The sequence below is a fragment of the Cebus imitator genome, unplaced genomic scaffold, assembly GCF_001604975.1.
Source record: "Cebus imitator isolate Cc_AM_T3 unplaced genomic scaffold, Cebus_imitator-1.0 Scaffold15, whole genome shotgun sequence".
NCBI lineage: Eukaryota > Metazoa > Chordata > Mammalia > Primates > Cebidae > Cebus > Cebus imitator.
This window is the reverse complement of record NW_016107330.1, coordinates 5,894,290-5,905,621: the sequence shown is the minus strand read 5'-3', so window position 1 is coordinate 5,905,621 and position 11,332 is coordinate 5,894,290. Positions and strand designations below refer to the sequence as shown.

General features: G+C 49.3%; 1 protein-coding gene across 3 annotated transcripts in view; it reads right to left on the bottom strand.

The window, feature by feature from the left end:
• Positions 1–11,332, bottom strand: part of TMEM51 (transmembrane protein 51) — a 67,960-nt gene that overhangs the window by 15,680 nt on the left and 40,948 nt on the right. For 2 of the 3 annotated variants that reach the window (XM_017502869.2, XM_037729896.1), the window contains exon 1: positions 7,358–7,368. The exons of the other annotated variant lie outside the window; for it this stretch is intronic. The gene's annotated coding sequence lies outside the window, so the exon portion shown is untranslated. Of the gene's footprint in view, positions 1–7,357; positions 7,369–11,332 lie in introns of those variants that run through there. 3 annotated transcript variants of the gene reach the window in all.

Here is an 11,332-nt window from a genome sequence, read left to right as displayed (position 1 = left end):
TTTTTTTTTTTTTTTGAGACGGAGTTTCACTCTGTCACCAGGCTGGAGTGCAGTGATGCAATCTCAGCTCACTGCAACCTCTGCCTATCAGGTTCAAGTGATTCCCCTGCCTCACTTCCTGAGTAGCTGGGATTACAGGCGCAGGCTACCACACCCAGCTAATTTTTGTATTTTTAGTAGAGATAGGGTTTCATCACGTTGGCTAGGATGGTCTTGATCTCTTGACCTTGTGATCTGCCCGCCTTGGCCTCCCAAAGTGCTGGGATTACAGGCATGTGCCACTGCGCCCAGCCTAAAACTCATGCTTTTAAACACCAAGTAGCACTGTGAAATGGAGCATATCTGAAGAGCTTCTGAAAAGAGTGACGGATTCAATTCGAGGAGGGGAGGGAGAAGGAAGATCCACATGCAGCACTTCGGGGGCTTGAGGCCTCTGTGACCTTCCTCTGGGTGGAATTTGGGGGTAAGAAATCAGGGTACTCCAGGGTGAGGGCTCAGCCTCAGTAATCCCACCGCAGTGGGAAAGTGGGTATCTTCCAGAGTATGTCATGGCTGGCAGAGAAAAGAGGCAGCTTCCCTCCCTGACTCCAAACACAAGATGTCAGTGAATTTTATGAGCCCTGACATCACCAGGGTCCTTGCTAATCCTAGTGAGTGTTGGAGAAATTAAGGCAGACAAGTTCATCCTGAAGACTCCAGGGACCAGAAGCAGAAGCAGCGAGTTCATGAACAGCACATCTTTTCTTGAGGAGCCTGACATAGTGTCTTTCTCTAAGCAAGCGGCTGGGGTGCAACCTCATTTAGAAGGCTGGCACGGAGGACCCAGTCACATTCAGTATTTCTTGGGAAATGTGACATCTCTGTGTCTCCTTCTGCCAGGATAGCACTGAGGGATCGAGACCTCCTGTCCCCGTCAGCCCGATGTTGAGTCTGGCGCCTCGAACCTTCTCCAGGCTCTGGCCATGACATCAGTAGCCCCCCGACCCTGGCAAACAAGGCTAAGCACAGGCTCTGACCACCAGTCAGCCCCCAGCCCCCCAACCCCCAGCACATAGTTAGGGCACTGATACACCAAGTGCTTTACACGATTTAGTTCATTTGTCCCATCCAACAATCATATAAGGGGGTAGTGTCATCCCCATCTCCATCCATTTCATCAAGGAATACTCTGAGGCACAGAGCGGTGTGCCCAAAGTCTCAGCTTAGTGAGTGGCAGCCCCCCTCCACAAAACCCCCTTGTCTAGGCCATCCTCATCCATAGGGCAGCAGAAAAACCAGCCTTTCCGCCAAGGCGGGGCAGAGTTTCCATCAATGAGGTCTCACTCTCTCACCCAGGCTGGAGTGCAGTGGCATGATCTCGGCTCACTGCACCTTCCGCCTTCCAGGTTCAAGCGATTCTCCTGCCTCAGCCTCCTGAGTAGCTGGGATTACAGGTGTGTGCTACCACGCCCGGCTTATTTTTGTATTTTTAGTCGAGATGGGGTTTCACCATGTTGGCCAGGCTGGTCTTGAACTCCTGACCTCAGGTGATCCATGCTGGGATTACAGGCATGAGCCACCGCACCCAGCCTAGGCGGACAACTTTGGAGGCTTAGTCCTGGAATCTGAAGAGTGGGAGGACCGGGGGCCTGGAAGAGAAGCTGGAGCCCGTCCCGTGTTACTGCCTCTGGTCAGTGTTCCTGGTGGCCAGCCAGGCTTGTGTCAACCTCGGTGCCATCTGGACACAGCATTTGTCCTTGTGTGGCAGGCAGTTCTGGACACTGACTGGATTCATTTGGTTTGTCTTCCCCAAGGGGCATTTAGCAGCAAAAAAGCAGAGAAGGGCAGAAATGAGAATTTATCAAATCAGGGACTGCAGAGGGTGCTGGTGAGTATCCACTTCACCCGCCATGCCGTGGGGCTGGGAGCCTGGGCTCCGGACCAGAGGCCGGGTTTATATCTCAGCTCTGTACCTTAGTAATTACCCAGACATGACAATTCTTAGGGCTCTCAGTTTCAGCTCAGTCATCTGTGCAAAGTGAGTTTTACTGGGATCTACCTCACTGGGTTCATAAGTTATGAGCTCCGAGTTTTGATTACGGGTGTTTATTCATTTATCCAACAAAATATTAACTGAGCACCTACTATGGACCAAGGCCTGATCTAAGCACTGAGGATACAGAAACAATCAAAACAGACAGAAGGCCTTGTCCCCATAGAGCTCACATTCGAGTCTGTGGTATGGTAGAAGGTAATACAAACTAGAAGAAAGTAACACAGCTGTGGGTTGTGATTTTAAAAATGGTGGCCAGGCACACAGTCACCAAGAAAATGATATCTGAGCAGAAATTCGAAAGATGCAGGGGGAGGAATCACATGAATACCTGGGGAAGAACATTCCAAGTGGAGGAGGGAACCACAGAACCAAGGCTCTGAGACAGGAGCCTGCCTGGCAGTTTCCAGGGACCATAAAGCTGAAGAATCCATGAATGAATGCATGGGGACCTTGACCCAGTGCCGGACAGACAGCACCTGCTCTAACAGTAGCAGAAATCCTTTAGAGGCCATGGAGGAGGTGGGCGTCCATTCATCTTTACAGAGGCCCAGAAGGGGTCAGAGACTAACTCAAGGCCTTTCTAGTTAGGGGCAGAGAAGAAGCTGGGGTCCTGCTCAGGGTTCTTTGCTGCTCACTACCCTGTGTTTCTTGGAATTTGGGAATAGGCACGTGGGAGGCTGAATCATGGTCTTCAAAGATATCCAGGTCCTAATTTCTGGAATTCGTAGCTGTTAGCCTATATGGAAAAAGTGCCTTTTGGGACATGATTAAGTTAAGAATCTTGCAATGGGGAGGATTACATTGGATCATCCAGGTGGGCCCAATTTGGTGAGTCATGCCCTCGCTCGGTCCATTGTAGGTGCTCAGTTAATATTTTGTTGGGTAAATGAATAAACACCCGTAATCAAAACTCTGAGGAAAGCGGAAAGGTCAAAGGAGGAAGCAGGAGGAGGTGAGGAGGGGGTCACCAGCCCAAGGATGCAGGTGGCCTCCAGGAGCTGGAAAAGGCAAGGAGACGGATGCTCCCCTGCAGCACTGCCCGTGAAACTGATGCTGGACTTCTGGCCTCCAGAACTGCAAGATAATAAATGTGTGTTGCTTTCAGCCATGAAGTTAGAAGTGATTAGTATGGCAGACCCAGGAAACTCCTGCAGGTGGTGATCCGGTTCACACTTGTGTAGATCCTGTTCACACCAGTGTAGATCCCGTTCACACCTGTGCATGGCGCCGGCCAGCACACGGTTTCCCTACCCTGTAGTTGGTTTGATTAGACATAGTTCCTTAATCCTGATAAAACCAATCGCTTGGTGAACTATGCACCCTTTCCTCGTGTGGCCAGGTTGGAGGGAGGCTCAGCATGGCGGTGCACCTCTACCAAGTTTGCATTTTAACCCAGGATTCCGCTAGCGAGCCAAGTTTACACTTGTTCTAACATTGCCGGGACAAAAAACCATGATAAAGGTATTCTCATGCCTGAGTCAGCGGGCACCCCACTGCCTGGGGGCTCAAAACCGCAATTCCAAAGTGCTGACGACGGGACAAGACTGATGTTTATTTCAAGTACTCATTAGGTGAGGGCTTTTAAGTCCAAACTCAAGGTACGTGTCGCAGCCAGCCAGCCCACTGCAGGCCGATGAGTCCTGTACAAGCAAGCCCTCTGCGTTCCCAGACTTTTCTTAGACCAGCTCTGCTTCTGGAGATTAGGACACCGTTTGAGAAAGCTTGTCCTGCCCATATCTGGACATTTTCTTTTTTAGCCACAGCAACGCCGTCTCTACAGAAGTGGTTCCCAAACCTGCTGCCAAGAGCCCTTTTGGTATTGAGCCGAGCTTGTCCAGTCCCCTCCTCTCGCCGTCCCCCGTTCCCTCGTCTCCACGTCATACCTGACATCCCCACTTGAGGCATTTTAGCCAGAGCTGCTTTCTTGAGTCCTGGGTTTCCTTCCTGCCTCTGATTTTTAGGAAGTCACTTGTTACACTTGGTTCTTTTTCCAACTGTTACATTTTGGAATTGTGACAACTGCAGTGACCATTCTCCTGAGCTCCTGTGAGGTGCCAGTGCTGGGTGCTTTACATGCCTTTATTATTACTTATTCTTACTATTAATTTCATGTATTCTATTTTTTTATTTATAAAATTTTAATATTCATTATGTATTTACTTTATTAATTTTGATCTATTTTGTGTTTATAAAATATTATTTATATATACTTTTCTTAATCTATTATGAATATCATTTACTTAATATAATCATATTCTAATTTATCAGTTATTTATTATCATGCTTAAACGTCCCAAGGACCTGATGAAGAAGTTTCTAGAATAAGCCCCATTTCACAGAAGAGGAGCCTGGAGTTCAGGGAAGTTTAGCAACTTGCTCAGTCATATAGTCAATGGCGCAGCAAAGATTCAAACTGGACACAACTCACTCCGAGCAATTAGTTTTGTTGTTGTTGTTGTTGTTTTTGAGACTAAGTCTAACCGTCGCCCAGGCTGGAGTGCAGTGGTGCGATCTTGGCTCACTGCAACCTCCACCTCCCGGGTTCAAGTGATTCTCTTGCCTCAGCCTCCCGAGTAGCTAGGATTACAGACGCCTGCCATCACACCCAGCTAATTTTTGTATTTTTAGTAGTGACAGGGTTTCACTGTGTTGGCCAGGCTAGTCTTGAACTTCTGACCTCGTGATCTGCCCACCTTGGCCTCCCCAAATGCTGGGATTACAAGTGTGAGCCACCGTGCCTGGCCCGAGTGATTAGTTTTATCAGAATGAAGGAACTGTGCCCAGTCAAACCAACTCTTGGGTAAGCAAACAGCCTGTGTGCTGGCAGGTGCCATATACAGGTGTGAGGCACCTGTGGCATGCTCCACTCTCCAGTGACCCCAGGACCCCCACTCCCACGAAGAGACCCTTCCCCTGCTGCGGCTGCCAGAAACTCTCCCAGGTCAATTTCATCTCTGTGGCCAGGAGATACAATTCCCTGCCTTTCTTAGTGTCATTTCCCTTCATAAAAACCAGCTTCTCCGATGTGAGTCACTCAGTCCCCTGCAACTCTGATACTCATCTGGATGTGTTGTAAATAATTGACGCTGAGATGTTTAATCATAAAACTGAAATTGAGGTTAAAACAGGACAGCTTGCAGCGGAGGTGAGGGGAGGGGAGACTAAGAGCTTGTATTAGTTTGTTGGGGCTGACATAACCAGCGCCACAGGGTGGCTAAAACAACAAAGGTCGATTTTTTTGCAATTCTATAGGCTGGAAGTCCAAGATCAAGGTTGGTTCCTTCTGAGGCCTCTCTCTGCAGGCTTGTAGATGGCCACCTGTTCCTTGTGTCCTCAAGTGGTTGTCCCCATGTGTGTGTTTGTGTCCTGATCTGTCTCTCTCTCTCTCTTTTTTTTTTTTTTTTGAGATAGAGTATTGCTCTGTTGCCCAGGCTGGAATACAGTGGCATGATCACAGTTCACTGTAGTCTCAGTATCCCAGGCTCAAGTGATCCTCCCACCTTAGCCTCCTGAGTAGCTGGGGACTATAGGTACATGCCACCAAGCCTGGCTAATGTGTGTGTGTGTGTGTGTATACAATTTTTTTGTAAAGATGGAGTCTTGCAGTATGGCCAGGCTGATCTCAAAATCCTGGGCTCAAGTGATTCTCTTTCTACAAGGACACGAGTGATATTGGATTAGGGCTCACTCATGACCATTTCACCTTAATCCCCTATGTAAAGGCCTTATCTCCAAATGCAATCCCATTGTGAATACTGGGGACAAGGGGCTTCAACAGAGGAATTTTAGGGGGAACGCAATCCAGGCCACATTTGCTTCGCTTAGCTCCTCTTTCCCACTGGGTAATAAAAAGGATCGACCCTGGACCGGGCGCTTACAACCTCCACGGTATTGCTAATGCGTTTCACACATCATCTCCCAGCAGCCCCGGGAAGGAAGGGCCATGGTTCCACTTCACAGAGATGTCAAGGCACATGAGCGCACCGGAGGGAACTAAATCCCACCTCTGTCCAGTGGCAGTGGGGATGAAATATAGGTCTCACAGGGTTGAGGGGTGAGCGTGTTATCCATGTGGAGGATTATCCAGTGGAGTGTTTGGCTGGCTGGGTGCAGATACCACAGGGAAAGGCTCATCATTTCAGAGCTGGAGGATGCTGGTGACAGAGAAACATGGAGGTCAAGGAGATGGGGGACTATGGCAGCTGAAGGCATGGACCCTGGCATGTATCTGCTTCACTAGCTGCTCCTTACACCCCTCAGAACCTCAGTTTCCTCATCTGTGTTTGGTGCTGCCAAGACATGACACCGTAGGGACAAGCTGGCGTCATGATTCTCCGACCCATGGCTAGCCCACCCTCACAACCACCCACTCCCCTGGATTTTAAGGTCTCCATGAACTGGCTGGGTGCAGTGGCTCACCCCTGTAATCCCAGCACTTTGGGAGGCTGAGTTGTATGGATCACCTGAAGGTCAGGAGTTCGAGACCAGCCTGGCCAACATAGTGAAACCCCTTCTCTACTTAAAATATAAAAAATTAGCTGGGCATGGTCAGGCACCTATAATCCCAGCTACTCAGGAGGCTGAGGCAGGAGAATCCCTTGAACCCAGGAGTCGGATGCTGCAGTGAGCCGAGATCATGCCACTGCACTCCAGCCTGGGCAACAAGAGTGAAACTTCGTCTCAAAAAAAAAAAAAAAAAAAAAAAAGTCTTCCTGAACTAAAAAAAGACACAATCGACTTTCTTCCCAGCCAGCATGCCATTCAGAAGTGGCCTCACTCTCTCTAGAGGAGCCCTGGTGAAACTTCTATGCTGGAAACTGCTTTCACAGGGGGCTCACTGGGCACCTCTTGGGTGGTTTTCCCCTCTACCACATCAATCTATAAACACCAAGCAGGTCCCAGCTAAGGGCCAGAAATGGGGCTGACCTCCTGAGGAATGCACCAGCGAGATCTGGCCGAGGTGAGATGACACCTGCAGGGCCCGGCTCACCTCCACGCACAGTGAGCTGCTGATCTTGTCTCCTTCTACCTGTGCTGGAGGGAGAGAAAGAAAAGACAGCGTGCTGATTCACTGGTCCGACATTTTCATCTGGTCAGTAGGGTGGTTAATTTTGCCTGACCAGGTGGGATGGTTCACGTCTGTGATCCCAGCACTTTGGGAGGCCAAGGCAGGTGGATCACTTAAGGTCAGGAGTTTAAGACCAGCCTGGTCAACATGATGAGACCTCATTTCTACTAAAAATATAAAAATTAGCAGGGCATGGTGGCTGACACCTGTAGTCCCAGCTACTCAGGAGGCTGAGGCAGGGGAATCGCTTGAACCCAGGAGGCGGAGGTTACAGTGAGCAGAGATCGCAGTACTGCACTCCAGCCTGGGTGACACAGTGAGATTCTGTCTCAAAAAATAATAATAATTTTGCCTATTTGTGGTTCCCAATATCCATGTTCCTCTTCTTCCATAGTAAGCTGATGCTTGGCTTTCCGTGGCTTCCTAGAATAAAGATAGCAGTTCCCAGCCTCTTAGGCAACTTACTAGCTGTTGCATGTGACTAAGTTCTGGCCAATGGGATGTTAGCAGGGTGTGTATAGGGGGTGGGGTACATTCATGAAGTGTTCTTAAATGAAGAGACATGTCTCTCCCTGCTTCCTGCTTCCTGTTGGTTGTAGTGCAGATGTGATGGCTGGAGCTCAAGCAGCCAAACTGGGGCATGAGGTAGAGAATGGCAGAGCAACAAGGCACAAAGAGCCTAGGTCCCTGAGGATCACGAAGCTGCCCTTTCAGCCTGGACTGCTGAGCTCTGGACTCTATTTACACAAGAAAAATAAAGGTTTATTTTATTGAATCTGATATTTTTTTTTTTTTGTCAGGGACAGCCAAAGCTAAGCCTGCCCACGCAGCCTGAGAGACTCACGGTTGTAGAAGCAAACGTGGGCAGCTATGCTGGGTGCAGATACCACAAAGAAAGGGACATAGTTTCAGAGCTGTAGGGCCCTGGTGACAGGGACACACGGAGATCGGGGAAGTGGAGGGCTATGGCAGCTGAAGACAAGGTCCCTGGCATGCATCTGCTTCACTAGCTGCTCCTTCCGCTCCTGAGAGCCTCAGTTTCCTCATCTGCAAAATGGCAATCATGATACCATCCTCACGACAGAATACACAGATTCTGTGCCCACAATCAGAGTCCTGGTCATGACACGCCCTTGGCAGGAATGAGGTGAGTGATTCAGTACGGGGCTTTTAGAGAAAGCCTCAGCCAGAAGCGGGCTAAGAAAATGGCCAGGGTAGAGATTCAGAAAAGTGCTCTTCAGGCAGAGAGGCCAGGAAGCCCTGAAAACGCAGGGTCCAAAGGTCACAGGAGGAGGTGCCCAACAGGGAGGGGCACTGGTCAGTCTCAAGCGCCCCAGAGAAGTTGAGCAGGTGCTGTTGTTTTACCTGCCCAGCAGCCACTCCCATCCTGTAGGGAACAGTGCCTGGTTTTCCTTCTTTAGTGCCCTCCCCATTCTCAGTCCATAGGGTTGACCTTGATTCTGGCTCAAGGGGCAGGCACATGCCCAGGCCTGGCCAATCAGGGCCTCCCACACTCCTGGGTACAGTAATAATTTCAAGATGGACACGTGACCCATGCTGGGCCAATGAGTTTCAAATTTCAACACTTTCCCTGGAATTGCTGAGAAAGAGACACTCCTCCATTGCACATGCAGCTCAGATGCAGCTCAGAGTGGTGGGTAGAGAGAGCTTGCCTGGGAATGAATGAACACAGCAAAAGGCAGAACCAAACGGCTGGAAGTGAGTGTTTTCATGACGCTGTTAGCAAACCTGGATGCTGCTATCCGGAATGCTCAGTGATAAGAGCTCATTCATTACGTTGAGTTTTCTGTCCCTTGCATTTGAAATAGTCCTAGAATACCAGAACTAGAAACTGAATTCTAGCCAACACTCATCTTTAGAATTCTGCACTACATCCGGGGCCAACTGGCTGAATTAATAAGTGACTTGAAATTATGCTGTCATTGTTTTTTCTTTCTTTTCTTTTTTTTTTGAGACAGAGTCTTGTTCTTGTCGCCCAGGCTGAGCACAATGGCACAAGCTCAGCTCACTGCAACCTCCGCCTCCTGAGTTCAAGAGATTCTCCTGCCTCAGCCTCCCGAGTAGCTGGGATTACAGGTGCCTGCCACCACATCCAGTTACTTTTTTATATTTTTAGTAGAGACAGGGTTTCGCCATGTTGGCCAGGCTGGTCTTGAACTCATGACCTGGTGATCCACCTGCATTGGCCTCCCAAAGTGCTGGGATTACAGGTGTGAGCCACTGTGCCCAGCTGTCATTGTTTTTTGGTGCACATACTTGTTCATATATCTCTTCAAATTGGAAATTGGGGAAAAAAATTTTGAAATGATCCATAAAATTGGATGGTCATTCTGGCACCAGCCTGGAAGCACTGAATTCAATAAAACTAAAGGGCTGGGCACAGGGGTACACACCTGTAATGCCAGTGCTTTGGGAGGCCGACGTGGGAGGATTGCTTAAGGCTAGGAGTTTGAAACCAGCCTGGGCAACATAGCAAGACCCTGTCTCTTGCTATGTGTGCTGGTGGCACACATTGGTGGTCCCAGCTACTCAGGAAGCTGAGGCGGGAGAATCACTTGAACCCAGGAGTTTGAGGCTGCCGTGAGTTTTCATCACACCACTGCACTCCAGCCTGGGTAACCATGCTTGAGATCATATCTCTAGAAAACAAAGTCTCCACATACCCCATCCCAGTGGTGGCTGGTAAACCGGCTCTCTCTCCCTCCCCGTCTCTTCCACATGTGTGTGCGCATGCACCTACACACACGCACAGAGCCCAGATTTGTAATGACTGCCACTGCCCATTGCTGTGGTATAAATATTCCCACCACGGCACTGTCAAGCTACTGACGTAAGGTCACTGAACTCAGGCAGGAGATGTACACAGTTGGCTGTCACAAAATGATCCACGCTCATTCTGGCACGGCACTGCCGGCCTTCATCTGAGTTCATATCCCACGCAGGGGCGGGGGGCGAGGCTGTCCGCTGCAGACTGCGGGAGGCAGTGTGGGTGTCTCCGGCTGGGGGGCGGGTGGGTGGATGAACCAGGTGCACACCACACAGGGCTGTGCAGTTGTCAGATGCAGTGAGTGAGATGCACATGCAGCAAAGTAACAGGAAGAAAAACTCAGGGCTGAGGACTGCCTTCATCTTTTAAGTGAGTGGGAGGGAATGTTTTGCCTTGAATAAGCCGTCAAGTTGCAGGTCTCTGAGGACCCACACATAATTGATACTCTCAACACGTCTCAGAAAAAGAAGTTCAGCCAGGACTGCTTGGGCTTCTTTCCCACAAGCCACATCTCCCGGGAATCCTGCTGGGTCAAGGCAGAGGGCAGTCAGTCGGGCAGCGGACGCTCATCAGGAGCCGGGCTCTGTGCTCAGGCTGCTGGAGTCTGGAATCGGGCTCGTGGCTACTAGCTGTGCGACCCTGGGCCAGTTCTTCCCTGAGTCTCAGAACGGCGGTGACATGAGGACAAGGTGACACGTGGCAAGCACCAGCAGGTAGTAATCTCAGAACTCAAGGAAGAATCAGTGAGTCAAGAGACTCATCAAGGGACTCAGAGAAGGTGCTAGAACATCCTAGAGAATCAGAGCAAAACCAGTTCCTTTGAGATAACCTAGAGAAGATGAATGAGGGTGGGGGTCTCATGGGAACAATCTCTGGAGACAAGAGAGTCCCAATAAACTCTGTGGGACTCAAGATGTGGCCAGTCTGCATTGGGATGTGTTGTTAAAGTGTAAATCACACACCAGATTGCCAAGGCTTATCAGGATAAAAAGAAAATCTCACTAACATTTTCATATTAATGACATGTTGAGATGACATATTTGGATATATCAAGTAAAATATATTATTAAAATTGATTTTTCCTGTTTCTTTGTCCTTCTATAAAAAAGAAGTGGTTACCAGAAAATTTAAAATTATATATGGGGCAGGCTGATGCCGTGGCTCATGCTTGTAATCCCAGCACTTTGGGAGGCCGAGTAGGGCAGATCACGAGGTCAGGTGTTCAAGACTAGCCTGACCAATATGGTGAAACCCCGTCACTACTAAAAATACAAAAATTAGCTGGGCGTGGTGGCACTTGCCTGTAGTCCCAGATACTCAGGAGGTTGGGGCAGGACAATCACTTGAACCCAGGAGGTGAAGATTGCAATGAGCCCATATGGCGCCACTGCACTCCAGCCTGGGCGATTGAGTGAGACTTTTAAAAAAAAAAAAAAAAAGA